Source organism: Mercenaria mercenaria, chromosome 18 (genome assembly GCF_021730395.1).
Source record: "Mercenaria mercenaria strain notata chromosome 18, MADL_Memer_1, whole genome shotgun sequence".
In the NCBI taxonomy this organism is placed as follows: domain Eukaryota; kingdom Metazoa; phylum Mollusca; class Bivalvia; order Venerida; family Veneridae; genus Mercenaria; species Mercenaria mercenaria.
The window spans coordinates 125,927-149,369 of NC_069378.1; the positions used below are offsets into that span (position 1 = coordinate 125,927).

The 23,443-nt window shown below is 35.3% G+C and overlaps 1 long non-coding RNA gene across 11 annotated transcripts in view; it reads left to right on the forward strand.

Moving 5' to 3' along the window:
• Positions 1-21,841, forward strand: part of LOC123538809 (uncharacterized) — a 66,462-nt gene extending 44,621 nt beyond the window's left edge. For 9 of the 11 annotated variants that reach the window (XR_008368474.1, XR_008368477.1, XR_008368475.1 and 6 more), the window contains 7 exons: positions 1,390-1,717; positions 3,165-3,250; positions 5,661-5,814; positions 13,718-13,877; positions 16,631-16,741; positions 17,721-17,833; positions 19,958-21,841. This is a non-coding gene — a long non-coding RNA (uncharacterized LOC123538809). The remainder of the gene's footprint in view (positions 1-1,389; positions 1,718-3,164; positions 3,251-5,660; positions 5,815-13,717; positions 13,878-16,630; positions 16,742-17,720; positions 17,834-19,957) is intronic. The other 2 variants (XR_008368478.1, XR_008368483.1) reach the window with 2 other exon arrangements.
• Positions 21,842-23,443: the final 1,602 nt, after the last annotated feature.

Sequence of the window (23,443 nt, forward strand, 5' to 3'; positions counted from 1 at the left end):
AGTTTTACATGCAAGTTACTATCTCCAAAACTAATGCAGATATTGAATTGAAACTTCACATATGTCTTTGGGGTTATAAAACTAGTTGATAGCATCAAGTCCCATAACTCAGATATGCATTTTGGTCAAATTATATCCCCTTTTGAACTTAAAAACTCTTCTGACATTTAACATTTTGTGTAATATTTTCCTGCTTCTGGGACAATATTTCGAATAGTCGAGCTTGGCTGTCTTACGGACAGCTCTTGTTCATTAAACACTTAAAGGAACCATCGCTATCTCAAACAGTAATTCCAAGTCAAATGAATTTTTATTTTTGTTGTTGGTTTTGGATTATAACTTCACCTCATTTTATATCTTTTTTTTTTGTCTTGCTTGTTTAAGGTATTAGATCACTAATAGTAATGTTTACAAAATGGCCTTTGCTTGGTATATTCTGAAAGGTAACTGTGTTTTGCACTATCTTGCAATTTTAAAACAACTTTTACCATGCCGTTTTTTTTATAAATTTTGTATAACTTAAGGTATCTCCTCATGCTCGAGTAGAAATAAATTACGAAGTGATAGCCACTATCCAAAACGTTTGCAGAGAACTCATTTTACCATTAACATTAATAAAAGAAACATGAAACTGTTGGTAAACAACTATAAAACACAAACATGTCAATATCATTTTTTTCTATAGTGCCTCAAGTAAACGGATTTAATGAGACAGGATTCATACCTCAACATTGAAAAAATAAGGTCAAGTGCTGTGTTTCTGTTTTGAATTTTGCTTACTCCATTTAAAATAACCTTAGGGCAGAAGTAAAACCTACCTAAATTTCTTCCACAATATATAATCTAAGAGTGGAAGTAAAATAGAGAACTCAATATTTTTAAAGATGTGTAACTCTACCCCTTCTGTTTAAATAGTAAATTCACTTTGAACACCAAGACATCGCTTATAAGATTCATCTTTTTCGCATTTGTACAAGAAATCAATAATAAGTCTTGAAAGAAGTAAAAGCTTACTAGAAAAAAAAAGAAAATAAGGAAAAAACAATTTGGCTCCAGTAGGACTTGAACCTATGCCCCACTAAGAATTGCAGTAAAAGTAGGTTTATGGTAGGAATTGAGTACTCTTCAAAAAGGAGGTTCTCTATTAGTGATCCTGAATTGTATATTTTGTATTGCTTTATATACATGCTTGATAATGTTTGTTTAATGATGTGTATATACTGTATATAAACTCAATGTGTAGCCCTTGGAAAAATAGTCCTTACTTCTTACTTACTTGAGTATAATGTTGCACTGCAAGCTTAAATTGTGTGATGCAATAAGGTCACAATTTAGAAATATTATTTTAACATATAAAAGAAACAGCAATATTTTCTGGTCTATTCAAAGGTGATCTACAACATGGTTCTACAACTGCCAAAGAGCTGGAGGGAAATGGAGTGAGCAGATTGCAGTACAGTCAAACCTGTCTATAAAGACCACCCTTGGGAGAGCCAAAATGTAGTCTTTATTGGGAGGTGATTATTCACAGGTTAAAATATACTGTAAATGTTAAAATGGGAAACAAAACATGTCTTCTTTAGAGGGAGGTGGTCTCTGTTCAGAGGTGGTCTTTAACACCGGTTTGACTGTATACACATCAGTGGGAGTGGAACAGGCAGATTTCAATACTGGAAAAGCACAATGAAGTTCAGCTGTTTCCAGCTTGAAACACATGGTATGATTTGTTTTTAGCTCAACTATATGAAGTATGTGGAGAGCAATCCTACTTGATTCAAACTTAAAACAATTGATCATTCGACACAAGATCCATAAATCTGGCATCCATATAATATTATGAATTATGCCCCATTTTTTTCTTCTTAGAATTTCAGGTCAATTCATGATGCTGTTTTTTTGTAATTATCACTAAGATAGTTGTTTACTTAATTAGCCATATGATGTGACACATGGTACATTATTCTTGCAGAAATATTTCATGAATCATACCTAGTAAATGATTTGATGCTGTTCCACTTGAAAGCCCGCCCGCTTAGCTCAATAAAGAGAGCATAGATATACGGAATCTGATTGATTACAGGGTTGTGAGTTTGATACCTGGGCAGTGCATATATTGTCTGTGATGATTTGATAAAAGACACTGTGTCTGAAATCATTCATCCTCCACCGCTGATTCATTTGGAGAAGTTGGCAGTTACTTGCGGAGAACAGGTTTGTACTGGTACAGGATCCAGGAACACTGGTTAGATTAACTGGGTGCCAAGTAACTGAAATATTGTTGAAAAAATGGTGTTGAACCCAAACAAACTAAACCAGTCGATCTTTGTTACTAAATACATTTTATTCAGACTCGCAGGAATCTAGGAGTTGTTCAAAACCCACTGGGACCAAATTTTTTTTTCTAGCGAATTTTTACTTCTTTTAATACTTGTTATTGACTCATTATACAAAAGTGGAAAAAATTCATTTGATAAGCGATTTCTTGCTGGTCAAAGTGAATTTACCTCTGAAACAGAAGGGGTAGAGTTAGTCATCTTTAAAAATATTGAGTTACATGCAGTAAAAGTTCTCTATTTTGCCTTCATTCTTTAGATTACATATTGTGGAAGAAATGTAGGTAGGTTTAACTTCTGCCCCAAGGGTATTTTTGAATGAAGTGAGCAAACTTCAAAACAGACCTTCAGGATTCGACCTTAATTTTTCAATGTTGGAGTTAGAATTCTGTCTCATTTAATCCCTTTACTTGAGGTACCCAAGACAAAAATGATATTGACTGTTTTATTTTAAGTTTTATAATTTTTTACCAATAATTTGATGTTTCTTTCATAAAAAAATAATTGTATAATGAATTCTCTGCAAACATTTTGATAAAGGCCGCCACTTTGAAATCTGTCTCTACTTGAGCTTGAGGAAATACCATAAATTACACAAAAGTTATAAAAAACGGCACAGTAAATATTTTGAAAATTTGCAACAAAGTGCATAGCACTGTCAACTGTAAGAATATACCAAGCAAATGCAATTTTTTAAACATCACTATTAGGGGCATAATACCTTAAAATTTTCTTCACAGTCCTGCTGAAAATACATTTTAGTAAACCATTAAGATAAAAGAATTTGTATACTGTGAAATCATAAATATTCATTGAGATATTTCTATCCAGGAACCTTCAGAAGCACATAATGACATGGTCGACATTATGGAAGTTCATGGAGTATGCCCGTGGCCAGACAAATCTTCATCTCTTGGGTACATATGAAATTTTGATGTTCTTCAGTGTTTAATATAATCAGCAACAGACAAATAAGTATTTCTTTTTTTTAGTAGGGCTGGGATGATTTAAAAATTTTGAAACTGGTTATTTGTTTGAAATGGTATTGAACTGGTTAATCAGCCGCTATATTAAAAATATTGTTTCCTTTTCTGACAACCACATCAAGGTACTTCCAGCAGCTGACTTCATAAGAAACTTTATCGCTTGCTAGCAGTGTGACAATTAATGAGTCACATTTTGGTGTATCTTATTTTAAATAACTCACGAAATGCAAATCCGAGACTATTGGTTATGTTCAGTTGATGTGTTTAGTGGAAATATACTGTGGATCTATGTGCTGGTCAAAGAAATGTATAAAATACAACTCCTGTTTTCTATTGTTTGAGAGCAATTACTGGATTAGCAAAATTGAAACTGGTTTTAACTAGTAATCATCCCAGTCCTATGTTTTAGCTCACTGGAGCGCAAAGTGAGGTATTGTGATCACACTGTGTCCGTTGTCTGTGTGTGTGCATGCATCAAGTAGACTGTCCTCAAAAATTATGTTTAAAGAAATTCTGCTCCAAAACCACCGAAAGGATTTTAATGAAACTTTGCATGGATGTTGCTTGGGTGGGTCCTCTACCAAAGTTGTTCATATAGCTCTGCTTGGTGGCACATTGGGTCCCCCAGAGCAAAAAATAGAAGAATCATCAAATGACATCTCCTTCTAAACCGATGGTCTAATTTAGAAGTAATTTTACACAAATGATCTTTACGTGACTCTCTACCATGGTTTTTCAAATTATTTTGATTCGTCAAGAAACATGGCCATCAGGGGGCGTGGTCACTTTTCCCTATATGTATTTAGTGGAAACATTAAAAATCTTGTTGTGTGAAACTGCTGGACTAATTTTGAAATAATATTACACAAATAATCCTTGTGTGACCCTCTACCAAGATTGTTCAAATTATTCTGATTCATCAAAAAACATGGCTGCCAGGGGGCTTGGTCACTTTCCCTATATGTATATTGTGGAAACTTAGAAAGTCTTCTTGTATAAAACTGTTAGCCGGATTTTGAAATAATTTCACACAAATTGTCTTTGTGTGAACTTCTACAAAAAGTGTTCAGATTTTTCTGATTAGTCAAAAAGCATGGCTGCCATAGGGTGTGGTTACTTTTGATCAACAATTTCTTGTAACAACATCTCCTCCAAAACCACTGAATGGATTTTCATGAAACTTTACGCAAATGATCTTCGGGTAACCCTTTTTCAATGTTGTTGTTCAAATGGTTTTGATTCATAGAAATATGGGTCTTTTGGGTTAAAAATAGGTTTACAGCTATCAGACTTTATTTTTTTTTTCCTCTGGAGCTTTGATATTTGGCATGTGTCATAAGGATTTGACTTTCTACTGTAGTTGTCCAAATTAATGCCCAAAGGTCAAAAATGGCATGCCTCTGTGTATAACAATTACTTACTAAAAGCTTATAATTATATAAGAAATTTTGGATTTTTTTCTCAGAATCCATAAGTAGTTGGTCAAATTATTGACCTAAGTTCAAAAAAGTGTGTGACATGTTTATAATATAGGCTAACATAGAAGAAATTACACGTTATACAAACACACTTGAAGCCTTGTACACAGGTGAGCACTTTAGGGTCAATGACCCTCTTGTCTAAATTTGTTCTGAATGTATTGAGGCTTAGCATTACGTTTTGAGGAAAAAAATCAAACAACACTAAATCAAAGCAGGAAAGAGTTGTTTCAAATGAAAATTGAATAGCATGTAAAATATGTATATTAGTTTATACTAATTTGTTTTAGCTCGATTGTGATGAAAGCTTTAAGCTTATTGTAACCACTCTTGAGTCCGCTTCCTGGAAAAACCAGTACTGGTGTCATATGAGAAGTCATGGTCTTGACCCCAGTGGGGCTCGACCCCTGGATTGAGCAGCCGACACCTTATTCACTAGACCACTGCTCCCTTCTAAATATGTATATTACTCTACGAAACAAGTGTCAGTATACTAATATAAACATGAATTCTGGAAGAGGACTGCCCAAAGGTGTCCCACTTCCGGACTGTCAGATACCTTTTAAAAACTCACCATTTTTAAAGAACCGTTACATAATTTTGTTTGTTTTGATGCATTTGCAATTGCGTACAACTGGTGAAATTTCACATAACTAGGTGGAACACAGTTTTCAGCATCTTTTTTTATTTCTTTACAAATGGCATTCATTTTCAAAGGGGGGCAATTTTTTCAGAATATTAAAAGTATCCGCCGTACGAAACAGTATGGCAGAACATGTAATGGTCAGGAAAAATATTAGTAAAGATGTTGTTTGTGATATTTGTATTTGCAGTATGTATGCACATGAATTATTTTTCTTCAGAGGTTGAAGTTGCAAGGAGAGACTGATGGAAAATGACAGTGACTGGACAGACAATGATGATGGTGAAGAAGTATAGAAAACTTGGGAAAACTTTTAATAGTGGTCATCAACATGCAGTCATTGATTCCAGTATTCCAGCCAATGTATCCCTCTTGTAGGTAGCAAAATGATTAAGATACTGTTTGTCAAGTTGTTTTTTAGACTGCTGTTTCAGAATTTCATTTTTTCACATTAGCCATTACCTTGCTAAATTTCTATAATGAACTTGTGCATATTTCAATTTGGACAGTACTGTTATCATTTAAAAGGGTTGCATACCAAAAAAATACTGACTGAATGGCAAATAGTGCAGATCATGATCTGACTGCATGGATGTGCAGGCTGGTCATGATCTACACTGGTCACTAAGGCAGAATCATTTGTGTCAGCATGGTAAGGGTTAAAATTATAAGATTAAATTTAATGCCAGCTTGCACATTTTTTGAAGCTCATGAAATTCTCTGAGGAATAAATTCTTTAAGTTTAAAAAAAATTGTAGCATGTGTAAATGTTGAGCTGCTCACACAGGGCTAGAGGGTGTGGACAGTAGCACTTACAGAGTAGACTCAGAGTCTGCAACATTTCAGTTTGTGTCAAGTTGCACCACCAGTGTTTTTCTAACTTTTTTAGCTCACCTGTAGTGACAGGGTGAGCTTTTGTGATCACCCGTCGTCTGTCCGTCCGTCCGTCGTCTGTCCACAATTTCTTGTCTGCAAGATAGTGGTTTCATTTATGATTTTATTTTAACCAAACTTGCACACAACTTGTATCACCATAAGATCTTGGTTCCTTTTTTGAACTGGCCAGATCCCATTATTGGTTCCAGAGTTATGGCCCCTGAAAGGGCCAAAATTAGCTATTTTGACCTTGTCTGCTCAATAGCAGCTTTATTTATGATTTGATTTTTACCAAACTTGCACACAACTTGTATCACCATAAGATCTTGGTTCCTTGCTTGAACTGGTCAGATCGCATTATGGATTCCAGAGTTGTGGCCCCTGAAAGGGCCAAAATTAGCTATTTTGACCTTGTCTGCACAATAGCAGCTTTTTTATGATCTGAATTTAATCAAACTTGCACAAAACTTGTGTCACCATAAGATCTGGGTTCCTTTCTTGAACCGGCCAGATCCCATAATGGGTTTCAGAGTTATGACCCCTGAAAGGACCAATAGTTATTTGGACCTTTTCTGCCCAATAGCAGCTTCATTTATGATTTGATTTTAACCAAACTTGCACACAACTTGTATCACCACAAGATCTTGGTTCCTTTCTTGAACTGGCCAGATTCCATTATGGATTCCAGAGTTGTGGCCCCTGATAGGGCCAGAATTAGCTATTTTGGCCTTGTCTGCACAATAGAAGCTTCATTTATGATTTGAATTTAATCAAACTTGCCCAAAAACTTGTGTCACCATAAGATCTTGGTTCCTTTCTTGAACTTGCCAGATCCCATAATGGGTTCCAGAGTTATGGCCCCTGAAAGGGCCAAAATTAGCTATTTTGACTTTGTCTGCACAATAGCAGCTTCATTTATGATTTGATTTTAACCAAACTTGCACACAACTTGTATCACCATAAGATCTCGATTCCTTTTTATACGCCGTAAGAGACGTATTATGTTATTGCCTCGGTGTCTGTCTGTCTTTCTGTCTGTTGGTTAGCAATTTCCCTTCAGCTCCGTAACTCTTGAACCTCTTGAAGGATTTCGAAGAAACCTGACACAAATGTTCACCTCATCAAAACGATGTGCAGAGCGCATGTTTCGGATAGCTTACCTCAAGGTCAAGGTCACACTTAGGGGTCAAAGGTCATATGACATACCTGTCAAGTTTCCAAAATATGAATGAGTGAGATTTGTGCGAGTCATGGCGCGCGACAAATGGAGGTGGGGGCAGGAGGGGTCTTTCCATCTCTCCACCCCCACTTCAAAGAATTTTTTTTTTCAAGTATATAATTATGAAAATATGCATTCTGGTGCTTTCTTAGATTAATATGAATTCCATGTCCACTCTTTTTTGCCTTGCTTTAACACAGTCTATATGGAAAACACATGTGACATGATTTTTTTGGATTTTTTAATTTCATGATAGATCTGCAAGAAACTTTATTTTTCTAAAAAACAAATAAAATTGATAATGTTTTTATTACAGCCGTGATATCTATGGACCTTAATGTTTAATACAAACAAAACGTCTCACTGATCTACATATTCTACTTCCGGTTTGAAATGTACTTTCGGTTTGAACCTGCACCGGAAAAACGGTTGTGCATACAACATACTTCCTGCATAGCTTGCAGAAAGCAAAACTAGGTCCATTGTTTGCTTTTAATTCTAAGCCAAGGAAATTCCAGTTCCCACGCGTTGTTTTATTTTGATGAATAATTCTTTTTTTTTTTGGCATCTTCATGTTTTTTTAGTGTCGGTCAAGGTCAAGTGCGCGAATGGTTCTAATACTTTTCTGACAATGCAGTGTCCACGAATAGCATGAATAGTAACCAGTCGGTCAATATCGATGATTTACGTAATTGGCTCGTAGTCAGTCGGAAATTAACGCTTCAATTTGATTGGTACAATCTTTCTCGGGAAGCTTCGGTTAAAGCAAAAACTGTCCAGAATTAGTTTCGGCAGGTCAGTTATGTAATCAGTACATTAAAAATGACACTTGACATGTGTTTTCTGTTTATTGTTGTCTCATCCTGTCTTAAAATAACAATGCCAGATGGCAAATTAGAGAAAATAAGTGGTCCACAATTTTTTTTGTCTGATTTTTTTAGAAAGCGTGAGAAAATGCTCCAAATTCGTTAAATCGTGATCAAACCTTCAATTCGTGAGAATCACAATTCAAGCGTCAGACTTGACAGGTATGTCATATGACTTTGTTTTGTGTGTATATATTGCTCTGCATTGCGTTGCATTGCAGTGCTCCTGTTATTATTTGGCAGATCCTTCTTTTGTTTAGTTACAATAATTTTTTTTTAATTACTTCCCTTTTATGTTACTATAAATAGCTTATTTAGTAACTTTTTTTAGCTCACCTGTCACAAAGTGACAAGGTGAGCTTTTGTGATCGCGCGGTGTCCGTCGTCCGTCGTGTGTCCGTAAACTTTTGCTTGTGACCACTCTAGAGGTCACATTTTTCATGGGATCTTTATGAAAGTTGGTCAGAATGTTCATCTTGATGATATCTAGGTCAAGTTCGAAACTGGGTCACGTGCCATCAAAAACTAGGTCAGTAGGTCTAAAAATAGAAAAACCTTGTGACCTCTCTAGAGGCCATATATTTCACAAGATCTTCATGAAAATTGGTCAGAATGTTCACTTTGATGATATCTAGGTCAAGTTCGAAACTGGGTCATGTGCGGTCAAAAACTAGGTCAGTAGGTCTAAAAATAGAAAAACCTTGTGACCTCTCTAGAGGCCATATTTTTCATGAGATCTTCATGAATATTGGTCAGAATGTTTATCTTGATGATATCTAGGTCAAATTCGAAACTGGGTCACGTAGGGTCAAAAACTAGGTCATTAGGTCCAAAAATAGAAAAACCTTGTGACCTCTCTAGAGGCCATATTTCTCAATGCATCTTCATGAAAATTGGTCAGAACGTTCATCTTGATGATATCTAGGTCAGGTTCGAAACTGGGTCATGTGCGGTCAAAAACTAGGTCAGTAGGTCTAAAAATAGGAAAACCTTGTGACCTCTCTAGAGGCGATATTTTTCAATGGATCTTCATGAAAATTGGTCAGAATGTTTACCTTGAAGATATCTAGGTCAAGTTTGAAACTGGGTCACGTGGGGTTAAAAACTAGGTCAGTAGATCTAAAAATAGAAAAACCTTGTGACCTCTCTAGAGGCCATATTTTTCATGAGATCTTCATGAATATTGGTCAGAATGTTCATCTTGATGATATCTAGGTCAGATTCGAAACTGGGTCACGTGGGGTCAAAAACTAGGTCAGTAGGTCTAAAAATAGAAAAAACCTTGTGACCTCTCTAGAGGCCATATTTCTCAATGGATCTTCATGAAAATTGGTGAGAATGTTCAGCTTGATGATATCTAGGTCAGGTTCGTAACTGGGTCATGTGCGGTCAAAAACTAGGTCAGTAGGTCGAAAAATAGAAAAACATTGTGACCTCTCTAGAGGCCATATTTTTCACGAGATCTTCATGAAAATTGGTGAGAATGTTCACCTTGATGATATCTAGGTCAAATTTAAAAGTGGGTCACGTGCCTTCAAAAACTAGGTCATTAGGTCAAATAATAGAAAAACCTTGTGACCTCTCTAGAGGCCATATTTTTCAATGGATCTTTATGAAAATTGGCCAGAATTTTTTATCTTGATGATATCTAGGTCACATGTGCTCAAAAACTAGGTCACTATGTCAAATGATAGAAATAACGATGTCATACTCAGTTGAACACTGGGTCATGTGGAGATAGGTGAGCGATTCAGGACCATCATGGTCCTCTTGTATTATTGGCCGTAGGGAAAAACTGAGACCACTTTCCTGTGGTACAGCATGGATGGTACCTCTAATTTATAGGTGTATTTTGATATATCTGTACCTTTAGGAAAATTTCAACTATATTTTTTCATGATTCTTTTGATTGATCTTGATTATGATTTTTTGACCTTCTTGTCCTTAAGTGCAATGATGGCAGGTGAGCGATATAGGGCCATTATGGCACTCTTGTCTATTTTATTAAAGTTTTTAATGTTTAGTTCATGTGGGAAACTTGTCAGTTACATGCTCATATTCAGTGTTCAAGGTGGTCAGTCACATTTGAGCAACATTTTATGGTATTTGATAGAGATGGTACCAAAAAAATTCAAATTCATCTTTATAGGTTTTTTTCAGAGTGAAATGATAGCTAAGTGCACCAATTTTCTAAATATATTTATGGTTTTCCTCTTCTCCATGTCAAAAAGATATCTAAAAAATGACTTTCTGAAAATATCTGAAGCAAAATGGACAACTGTTGTATTGACCGTTTTTCAAAGATTTTAGGACTTCCCCAATTATAGTCTATATCAAGTGAGGAAGCCATCCAGTTGGATTACGGAAGGTCGGTGGTTCTACTCAGGTGCCCGCTTGTGATGAAATAATGCACGGAGGGGCACCTAGGGTCTTCCTCCACCATTAAAGCTGGAAAGTCGCCATATGACCTATCATGTGTCGGTGCGACGTTAAATCCAAAAAAAAAAAAAAATAGTCTATATCAAAAGCTCCCACAACTAAATAAATTCAAGAGAATATAAGGTAATTTTACTCTACTTTCAACATTTTGAAAGAGCCTATACTGAACTTCCTTTTTGTCTTTTAATAAAGTCAGATTCAAAGACTAGCCATGAGTCTGAAACGCTTGAAAAAATTTTAAGTGAAAGAGAATGTCAGACATGCTCTTTATTATAAGCTTACCAAAACCATACCAAAAATGTACCTTAAAGAAGTTATTAAAGATTTTATATTGTAAACAAACCCCTACACCATTTTACCATCAATATTTTCCACTCATGAATGCACTCAATTCAGGTGATACTTGTTGATATACTTGTAAATGAGAGGCCCCAACAAAAACCTTTTTTCAAGTTGTGTAAACAGTATCAGTTTTAAATTAATGTTGATATCTGAAATTATCCGATTACTTTGTTTTCAACAATAAATAAAACACCTTTTAGTTTGTTTAGGGTAGTTGACCTGTAACGAAAATCATCAAATAGAGAAATCTCCATATGCTTTTTCAGCATTTATTCGTTTTTCAAGGAAAGCAAATGATTGTGCTAGTTCCCTCCAGAGAATGTTTAAATTGAGAATTGCTTAAAATACATTACATAGAGTCATTACCTGTCAGCTACCTTAACATGTAGTAATTACAACCACTACCTTAAAACATTGTAATTATATTTAACGACAATGAATTTTTGTGTTACCAATTTTACTTTTTTTGTTATTTCTCGTTGGATATATACATTTTATATTTTGATATATAAATTTTGTGTAAACCAATGTATCACCATTGAGAACAATAAGTAAACAACTTTGGCTAAAAGATCAAAACTTAATAACGTTTCTTAATGTCGTTAATTTTCTTCAAAAGAATATATGCATTATTCTATAATTATAATCTTCATGCATTACTAAACTTACTATCAGGGCCTCACTACAACTTACAAAATAACTGTCAGTGTAAGTCATGAGAAAAGTGTGCATATTGTATATTGAATACAAAGGGATTTAAACAAATGTAGGTCATATTTTGTCTGCCTAATAAGTTGTTCGAAGAAGGACCTATCTGATTTTTCTTTCACTTTTGATCAATGTTTAATGTTGGCTTCAGTTTATTGATCAATTCAGAGTTGTCCCCCTTTGATTGTACCCCCCGACAACAAAGTTGTAAGGGGTGGTATACTGGTTTCAGGTTGTCTGTCTGTCTGGCCGTCTGGCCGTCTGTCCGTAGACGCAATCTTGTGCGCACCATCTCTCCTTATCCCCTTGACAGAATTTAATGAAACTTCACACAAGTGATCAGTACCAACAGTAGTTGTGCATGGGTCATGTTAGGTTCTTTTAGAAAAAAAATTTGCAGAGTTATGGGACTTTGTTTTTTTGTTACTATACTATATACATAGACACAATCTTGTGCGCACCATCTCTCCTCATACCCTTGACACAATTTAATGAAACTTCACACAAGTGATCAGTACCAACAGTAGTTGTGCATGGGGCATGTTAGGTTCTTTTAGAAAAAAAATTTGCAGAGTTATGGGACTTTGTTTTTTTGTTACTATACTATATACATAGACACAATCTTGTGTGCACCATCTCTCCTCATCCCCTTGACACAGTTTAATGAAACTTCACACAAGTGATCAGTAACAACAGTAGTTGTGCATGGGGCATGTTAGGTTCTTTCAGAAAAAATTTTTGCAGAGTTATGGGACTTTGTTTTTTTATTACTATACTATAAACATAGACACAATCTTGTGCGCACCATCTCTCCTCATCTCCTTGACACAATTTAATGAAACTTCACACAAGTGATCAGTAACAACAGTAGTTGTGCATGGGGCATGTTAGGTTCTTTCAGGGACAAAAATTGCAGAGTTATGGGACTTTGTTTCTTGTTAACATATTATGTACATACAGTCTGCATATGCAATCTTGTGCGTGCCTAATCTACCAAACCCTTACACACAATTTAATGAAACTTCACACAAGTGATCAGTACCAACCCTAGTTGTGCATGGTGCATGTTACATTCTTTTAGATAAATATTCTGCATAGTTACGGGACTTTGTTTTTTGTTACTATACTGTATACATACAGTCTATATACATACAGTCCACATAATTATGCAATCTTGTGTGCGTCAAATTGCAATGTACTGTGTCAGTGCATGCGGGGGGTACATTCATCACCTTTAGTGATAGCTCTAGTTTATTTGGGTAGGTACCATCTCTATATTTGACATTTTTCATATATTCTGTTAGAGATTTATTTTAGGAATAAAAAGACCTATTACATAGACATAGATCCATATTGGATATATATATTTTATTACTTTCTGTGAAAATTTGTAGTTACCTCCCTTTTATGTAAAAGTGTTTAAAAGGTAATTTATTTCTTTTGATTTCAACATAATTTCTAGTCTTGTGTAACCGAAATAGACAAATTGTGGTAATAATTGTGCTTATATTCTTATGATTCCTTAGGAAAAAATGTTTATTTAATTAAATTAAATACTTACACTAAAATAATGCTATCTTGGTTGGGCAACCAGGATAAGAAAATAAAATTTTACAAATACTTCCAGTGACAAGGTGATGTGTATTAAGATCTCGCTGAACACAAATAAGTATAAATGATCACCTGATAAAGTTTTGAATGAATTCATTAATTGACCGAAATCTGATTAACCACCTTTTAAGTGTAACAGATGGCCATTGTAGAGCTGAAATACTAATGAAAAAGTTTTACAACACCAGTCAACAACAGATAAATTCATGTTTACAGCACACAAGAAGCAATACCAGGAAATATGTGACATTCAGCAACGAGGTAGTCATTTACTCCAAGTGGCAAAGTTAGATACAGCCTGACACCAAAATACCCATTGGAGTGGAATGTTTTGTGATGTGGACACTGCAGAATCGTGTATTTGACAGTTTAACTTGTAGGTATCATGTTTGTATTGTTACCTATGAAATTACTATATATGTTAGCAAGTGCATTTATTAGCTCAGCTATTCAAAGAAAAGGTACAGCTTTTGGACGTGTCAGCCGTTTGACTGCATTGGCGTCCCAATTTGGTAAAGTTTTTGTATGTGAACTGGTACCTCAGTTACCAAATGTGGGAAAAGTTGAAATTTAACACAGTTATCCACGTTGATAAAATGACTTACGGTTATGTAAAGTGTTTTGAAACCACCCCTCAGGTAAATTTTTGTTTTAGTTTTTCACACCACATAGGCCTTGGTCTATCATAAAGAATACACCAAATTGTTTATAAGTTTATAATTGTTTATGATAAGTAGAAGAAAGTTTTGAGACAGGTTATTCCCTTGTGGACGACACATTTTGTCTTATATCACAGTCATGTGGGGATGATGTGCTTTGACTTTTTATGTTCTATTTTGTAGAAGATATCAAACTTCTTTTTATGCCCCCAAAGGGAGGCATATAGTTTTTGAACAGTCTGTCTGTCGGTCTGTCAGTCTGTCCGCAATTTTCGTGTCCGGTCCATATCTTTGTCATCGATGGATAGATTTTCAAATAACTTGGCATGAATGTGTACCACAGTAAGACGACGTGTCGCGTGCAAGACCCAGGCCCGTAGCTCAAAGGTCAAGGTCACACTTAGACATTAAAGGATAGTGCATTGATGGGCGTGTCCGGTCCATATCTTTGTCATCGATGGATGGATTTTCAAATAACTTGGCATGAATGTGTACCACAGTAAGACGACGTGTTGCGCGCAAGACCCAGGACCGTAGCTCAAAAGTCAAGGTCACAATTAGACGTTAAAAGATAGTGCATTGATGGGCGTGTCCGGTCCATATCTTTGTCATCGATGGATGGATTTTCAAATAACTTGGCATGAATGTGTACCACAGTAAGACGACATGTCGCACGCAAGACCCTGGTCCGTAGCTCAAAGGTCAAGGTCACACTTAGACATTAAAGGTCATTTTTCATGATAGTGCATTGATGGGCGTGTCCGGTCCATATCATTGTCATTCATGCATCATGGATTTTAAAATAACTACGCATGAATGTGTGACACAGTAAGACGACGTGTCGCGCGCAAGACCCAGCTCCGTAGGTCAAAGGTCCTAAACTCTAACATCGGCCATAACTATTCATTCAAAGTGCCATCGGGGGCATGTGTCATCCTATGGAGACAGCTCTTGTTCAAAAGTATTTTATCTGTCTGTCTGTCGGTCTGTCAGTCTGTCCGCAATTTTCGTGTCCGGTCCATATCTTTGTCATCGATGGATAGATTTTCAAATAACTTGGCATGAATGTGTACCACAGTAAGACGACGTGTCGCGTGCAAGACCCAGGCCCGTAGCTCAAAGGTCAAGGTCACACTTAGACATTAAAGGATAGTGCATTGATGGGCGTGTCCGGTCCATATCTTTGTCATCGATGGATGGATTTTCAAATAACTTGGCATGAATGTGTACCACAGTAAGACGACGTGTTGCGCGCAAGACCCAGGACCGTAGCTCAAAAGTCAAGGTCACAATTAGACGTTAAAGGATAGTGCATTGATGGGCGTGTCCGGTCCATATCTTTGTCATCGATGGATGGATTTTCAAATAACTTGGCATGAATGTGTACCACAGTAAGACGACATGTCGCACGCAAGACCCAGGTCCGTAGCTCAAAGGTCAAGGTCACACTTAGACATTAAAGGTCATTTTTCATGATAGTGCATTGATGGGCGTGTCCGGTCCATATCATTGTCATTCATGCATCATGGATTTTAAAATAACTACGCATGAATGTGTGACACAGTAAGACGACGTGTCGCGCGCAAGACCCAGCTCCGTAGGTCAAAGGTCCTAAACTCTAACATCGGCCATAACTATTCATTCAAAGTGCCATCGGGGGCATGTGTCATCCTATGGAGACAGCTCTTGTTCAAAAGTATTTTATCATTACTTTTATTATCATTGTACATCTAACATGTTTGTCCAGGTACTCCAGGAGTTGAAAGTTACAATGTACATTTAAAAAAAATGCAAACATTGCAAAATGAAAGTGAAAGTTACTAAGAGCTGTCAAATTGACAAAAAAACTGCAGTATAATTTCAACAAATAAACTATTTTACATTTCCCGGAGTACCTAGATAAGTATGTAAGACACACAACAAGAACAAACTTAGAGAAAAATATGTTTGAAAAAGAAGTTTGATATTTTGTACAAATTTTTTAATGTGGGACAGTTGAAGTACATGTTTTGTAAGACAAAATACATATCACCGAACAAGGTGACCTCAATAAAAAGTATTTTCTACTTCTTCTGAAAAACTCCGTATATATATATATTATCAATATTATGGGTCTGTCAGGTATAATTTCCAAAATGAAAATTTACCCAGGGGGTCGTCTCAAACGCTTTACATGAACCTTACATTGCAAAAGTTCCATTACTCTGTTTTACTTTTTACAAAATTATGCCCCTTTTTCGACTTAAGAAAAATTTGGTTAAGGTTTTGTATGCAAGCTGTTATCTCAGTAATGGTAATTGATTTAAATGTCACAGTACACTTGCCTTCTTTCATGTTTATTCAGCATTCGTAATGGGAAGAAAGTAAAAACAAGTAATATTTATGCATAATAGTTTTATATTTCAATTTAGATAAGTAACAGTATTCAACTTTTTAAGTTTTTGTTGACATTTACCTATTTGTCTCTTAGGTTAACTTTAAAGCAGTACTTGCACTGTTGTGTCGGGGGAAAATCATGAAATGGAGACTATCACTTACCAGCCCACACAGTTGACTTTGGAAGAAATTTCTTATCAGTCAGGTGATTTTTTAAACATAACTTTCTTACATCATTGTGCAAATGTTGAGTATAAATCAAGCCTAGAAATTTAGATGGGAATGTTCTACATATGAATTTGACTGAAAGAAATATGTCTCGAGTCATTTCTTACCCATATAGCATCATATGAGAAAATTGTCGTCTGCTTACAGAGGATAGGTCAGTAAAAGGAGAAATACAGGACAGCTGAATATACAATATAAACTTTTTTAACCCTTACCCTGCTAAAGTTCTATAATGAACTTGTCAGTAGTTTAGTTTTGAACAGTGCTATTCACTGTTAAAAGGGTTGCTAACCAAAAAGTTTCTGACTGAATGGCAAACAGTTCAGATCTTGATCAGACTGCACAGATATACAGGTTGATCATTTTCTACACTGGTAGCAAAAGCAGATTTGTGTCCAGCAGGATAAGGGTTAATGGCCGGCTGGTCAATAGTCAAGTTTGAAAGACTGAGGGCAACAGTTTTGACTATTTACTGCCTAGCCACTCATTAAATGTGTTTTATCACATTAATTCAGACATAAGTTTTTATAATTTTTCTACAAACTGTTGACCAGTGATTAATATGAGGAGAATTATAGTCTCTACTTAATTAATGGCTTACCAGTCAATAGTCAAAACTATTGCCAGAAATAAACTTTCACACTTAAATTCCTAAAGTTTTGACATGTTTGCCCAGTATTCATGTATTGAATACAAACTGGACATACAATTAAACTGATGACCTGCACTTTGTATAAATAATCCTGTTACAGAATCACCAGTGTTAATAACATCCATGTAGAGAAAACTAATCTCTCTGCAAGGGCAGATTTCTCTGAAGTAGATCTTTTCTTAGGCTTTTTTTTTACAAAATAAAGATTGCAACTAACTAAAGATACAGCTGGTAAATTTTCTAAGTGGAGCATACAGAAATCAATTATTGCAACATAATTTATTTTCTTCAGTTTCCTTTACAGGAATTGACCAAAAAGGATGTTGATATTGGTGCACTTCCTCGAAGCAACTTCAGTCCTACAGAACTAAGGGGAGGCAACAATTATCACTATTGACCTAGTAACCATTGACCTAAGTAAGTTGCTTCTGATGCCTTTTAGCTCACCTGAGGCTCAGGGTGAGCTATTGTGATCGCTCACTGTCCAGCGTCTGCCCTTCGTCCGTCAGTCCACGCTTTCCTTTAAACAGCATCTTTACCTAAACCACCAAACCAATTTTTATGAAACTTCACAGGGATGATCCTTGGAAGGTCTTCTTTAAAAATTATTCAAAGAATTAAATTCCATACAGAACTCTGGTTGCCATGGCAACCAAAAGGAAAAACTTCAAAAAATTTGTTGTTCAAAACCACATGGCCTAGGTCTTTGAAATTTGGTTATGTAGCATCATCTAGTCGGCCTCTACCAAGATTTTACAATTTATCCCCTTAGGGTCAAATCTGGCCCCACCATGGGGTTCAAATCGTTTATATAGACTTATATAAGGAAAAACTTTGAAAATCTTCTTGCCCAAAACCATAAGGCATAGGGCTTTGATATTTAGTATGTAGCATCATTTAGTGGGCCTCTACCAAGATTCTTCAAATGATTCCCTTAGGATGATGTATGGTTTAAAAAATCTTGTCTGAAACCACAAAAGCTAGGCTTTTGATATTTGGTATCTTGCAGTGCCTTGTGGTTCTCTACCAAGATTGTTCAAATTATTACTCTGGGGTGAAAAGAGGTCCTGCCTAGTTTTTTACATAGACATATATAGGAAAAGACTTCAAAAATTCTTCTCGTCTGAAATTGCAAGGCACAGGCTTTTGATATTTGGTATGTTGCATTGCCTAGTAGTCCTCTACCAAGATCATTCAAATTATGCCCCCAAGTTGAAAAGAGGCCCTACCCAGGGGTCCCAAGTTTTACATAGACTTAATATATAGGAAAAATCTTTGAAAATCTTCTTGCCTGAAACTATAAAGCATAGGCTTTTGATATTTGATATGTTGCCTTACCTAGTGTGCCTCTACCAGAATTGTTCAAATTATGCCCCTGGGGTGAAAAGAGGCCCTGCCCTGGGGTACCAAATTTAACATAGACTTATATAGAGGAAAAAATCTTCTTGTCAGAAAGTTCAAGGCCTAGGTCTTTAATATTTTGAATGTAGCTTTGCCTAGTTGATCTCTTAACAAGACTGTTCAAATTATTCCCTTAGGGATGAAAAGAGGCCCCGCCCAGAGGGTTACTTGTTATATGAGTTATATAGGAATAAATGCTTAAAAAATTATCAGATCATATTTCCTAGACTGTTAAACTATAATTACCTGATGACCCCATGTGATTAGGGGTCACTTGACTCACCTTGACCAACTGACCTAACTTTCTTCTTGTTTTTTTTTTTTTTTTTTAAGATAAACGTTGAAATTTGGATGACATGTACAGTTTTGCACACCGACTTTAAAACTGACTTTCAGTGACCATGAATGTGACCTACTGACCTACCTTCTAATATTTTAGCATCAGTTTACCATGTTATAAATGTGGCTCATATTACTCAGGTGAGCAATTCAGGGTCATTATGACCCTCTTGTTTAAGCTTTAGCAAAGAAATTTGTTCAAGCAAGCAACTTAACTCAAGTGGGCGATATAGGGCCATCATAACCCTCTTGTTTTCATCCATTGCAGTATCAAGTGAATGGATATGCAGTGTGTGTTTGCTAGACTAGCCACTAGACTGATAATAATATATTTCTACATTTTTCCTTTTTTGATGAATTTAATTTCATAGAGACAAAAGTCAGTCTGTTTTAGAGATTTTCACAGAGGAATGATATTGGACATAGTATATAGACTGGCTCAGTTCACTACATTTAATCATAAAAATGTAAAAAAAAAAAAGATATATCATAGTCTAGGAGCTAGTCTATGTGTTTGCCTTAGTCAATACTTCTAGGGCTTATACTACAACCTTTTTAGTAGCATTGTGTTTTGGTGAAGATAACATTTAATATTTTGTTTCATAGCTTTATATACATGTAATTAATTTTCAGTTGATGGAAATTCATTGGTTTTTAACCAATTACAGAAATAGAACTTGTTTCTACTTTTAAAGCTTTGTCTGATTTGAATTTTATAAATTTTGTCTAAGTGCTTGTTAGTTTTACACATAGTTTATTTTAGAGTGATATACAGTAAATTGAGATATTTCTTTTATATAGTTCAGTATGGGAAGATGCCACATGTCACACAAAGCCGCATACCACAACAAATCACTGTAGCACAGATATCTATGTTACACCTAAAAAGGAAATTTCACCAGAGGCACAAAGGACCACATGGAATATTCAGACACGATGACCATAAAAAGCACAATAGTCCAACACATGGAATTAAGTTGACTGTAGAGAAATTGTGTACTTGGCTTGAAAAGATCCTGAAGTGATTTCGGTAGCCCGTTATGGACGACAGTTTGATTTTCCAGTTCTTTTCTCAGCTCTACTGTGCATAAAAATAACTAGGACATTATTCAGCTGAGTTTCTTCTAAAGAGTATTCTTTTAAATGTGTTCAAGAAACTGTACAGTAAACAGTCATACCTGCTATGACACTACTTGGTGTCAGGTACAATGTCTATAACTGACAGACAGACAAATTTGTTATGAAAAACTGGGAAGGCCTGCCAAGGATTTTCATTTGTTAAAGAGAAATTTCGAGCAATGACATATACTCATGATAAATTTGTTACCATAATGTTCATTATCTAAAGTAGAAAATAACAGTTGTAATTGGAAATTTGAATTGTGTTACTTAACTCTATATTTAAGAAAATTAATATATTCAAACTTGTAAATTTTATCATTTGTTAAAATCTTATATTATAGCTTTAAGCCTTAATACCCTCTTTTTACAATCTGCCTAAAGAAACACTTTAGTTGTTCTTGTCTATTAATTTAGCCATTTCCTTGATTAAAAATACACAACAAACTTCTTGCTCAAGACTTTCCAAGGTTGACAAGTTATTACTTTCTTTGATTTTGCTTAAGTTTGTTAACTATTGTTAAATACTTTTGTTCAAAATTTAATAAGGTGTAAAACCTTTAAATAATATCCTTAAGCAACAGATGTTATCTTTTAATAGTAACGTAAGGAGAAGACAACCTTTACTGTAAGCTAATATAGCTTTCTGTCCAATGCCTGAAATGTTTTTTTTGTAAATATTTCTTGACTTTCTGAATGAAAATGTTTAAATTGAAATTATAAGTAAAGTATATAAACCCAAACTTTTAAGGAGCTAGAAGACAAAATTTCATTTCAGCTTGTGTATAAAATTAACTTTGTGATATTTTTCTTAGTGATAAGTTTCTCAGTGATAACTAGACATTTAATTTTATATCTGTGTAGATTTTTGTACAGTTAATTCAGACAATATTTGTAAAGATTTTTTATGTTTTAGGCTACCTTATTATTTATATTAGAAAAAAACTGTTAAATTTTAATTACTTTATAAGTGTACATGTAAATCCTATTTCACTATACTTACATATTATTGACAGCTAAGGGACTCTGTTGGAAATAAGTGAAATTGTTAACTTTCATGGTTTATCCAAGGCAGAAAGATAATTTTTTCCTGATATTTATGTATTAGCTTAATTACACTTGTAAAGTACAAACATATAAGGGTTAACTGCATATTTATTAATTCTGATATTTGGATTTCTGTACCAGTTTGTATTTCTGTTATAATTGGATCTTACGCCTGAATAAAATTGAATTGAATTGAACTGAATTGGATTTTAAACTGAAACTAAACTGAACTGAATTTTACACTGAAACTGAACTGAACTGAATATATCTGGGTAAAAATCTACATTACAGCTTTCATTAAAAGACCACCAAAAGGAAGGAAAAAAAACATGTTCTCTTTATGCAGTATAGTTTGTTCTTTGATAACATAAAAAAGGGAACTGAAAAACTGGTCTCTTACTGCAAGTAGTCTCTAAATCAAATGTACTTTATGAAACTTATTATGCTTTTGTGCTGCAAATTTTGTAATGTAATTTTGTTGTGTCTATGATGATTTCTCTAAATAAACTTTAAACATTATTTCTCTTATTTATTACAATATTTACAGTTGACAGATGCAAATTAGTTCAAATAAAATGACACGAGATTTGTGTGCCATTTACCAGTCCATTTACTTTTGCTAATACTATGTCATCATTTTCATCAAAATTTCCAGTAATCCACCTCCTTTTTGAAGAGTGTATTCACAATTTGATTAAGGTAATGTTCCTGCATGGCTGTCACTGATTTACTGCTGTCTGTCCATCTGTTACATCTTGTCCGCAATCTTAAATCAAACATTTTTCATGCAATCTGTACCAAATTTGAACAAAATGTGTCTGCATGACCATAAGTCCATGACTGCCATACCACTTTGGAATTACGGCCCTTGAGTTATATCTTGAATTACCGAAAATCAGCCTTTTTACTCTAGTCCGCACGCTAATTGAACATTTCTCATTTGATCTTCACCAAACTTGAACAAAATGTATTTGCCAATAAGTCAACTGCCAAGTTTGATTACTAGCCAAATCCCCCCAGGCACTTAATATTTATGGCCCTTTGTCCGGAGCATATCTTCTTCATGCATGGAGGGATTTTGATGAAACTTGGCACAGTTGTTCACCATCATGAGATGGAGTGTCCTGCACAAGAACCAGGTCTAAGGTCAAGGTCACACTTTTGAGGTCAAATTCAAGAATGACTGTCCGGAGCATTTGCTCTTCATGCATGGAGGGATTTTGATGAAACTCGGCACAGTTGTTCACCATCATGAGACGGAGTGTCAAGCGCAAGAACCAGGTCCCTAGGTCTAAGGTCAGGGTCACACTTAAAGGTCAAAGGATACAAGAATAAAAACTTTGTCTGGAGCATTTTTTTCTTTATGCATGGAGGGATTTTGATATAACTTGGCACAAATGTTCACCACCATGAGATGGAGTGTCTTGCACAAGAACCAGGTCCCTAGGTCTAAGGTCAAGGTCACACTTAAGAGGCCAAAAGTCAGATACAAGAATGACTTTGTCCGAAGCATTTCTTCTTCATGCATGGAGGGATTTTGATGTATCTTGGCACAATTGTACACCATCATGAGACGAAGTGTCATGCGCAGGTCCCTTCTTTAGAATTACTTACTTAGATTAACTTCCCTTAGTTGTTACTATAAATAACTTATATTGTAACTTTTTTGTAATTGACCGTAGGGAAAAACCAAGACAACTTTTCTGTGGTACAACATGGATGCTACTTTCAAATTTTAGGTGTATTTTAAGGTAAGGAGGTAAGGAGTTTTTATGTGGATTTAGAAAAACTAAAGAATTACAATAATTACTACCACAAAATTAAAATTTGATTTGTAAATACAGGGGCTAGTGTAAAGAAATTTGCTGTGACGGGCGTATATTGTGACATTCTGGCATTCTTGTTTTTCCCTATCTCTGTAATTACCTGATGGATTTGCTTTAAACTTAAAATAGTTTTCCTCATTATCACCTACATCATCTGGAATAAGGGCCATAACACTCACGCCAATATTTGTCTCCTCCCTCCCCCCCCCTTCTGTTTTTGCCCTGTCCGTCCGTACGTCACACTTCATTTCCGAGCAATAACTGAAGAACCTTCCAACTTCATAGGTTGGTAGGG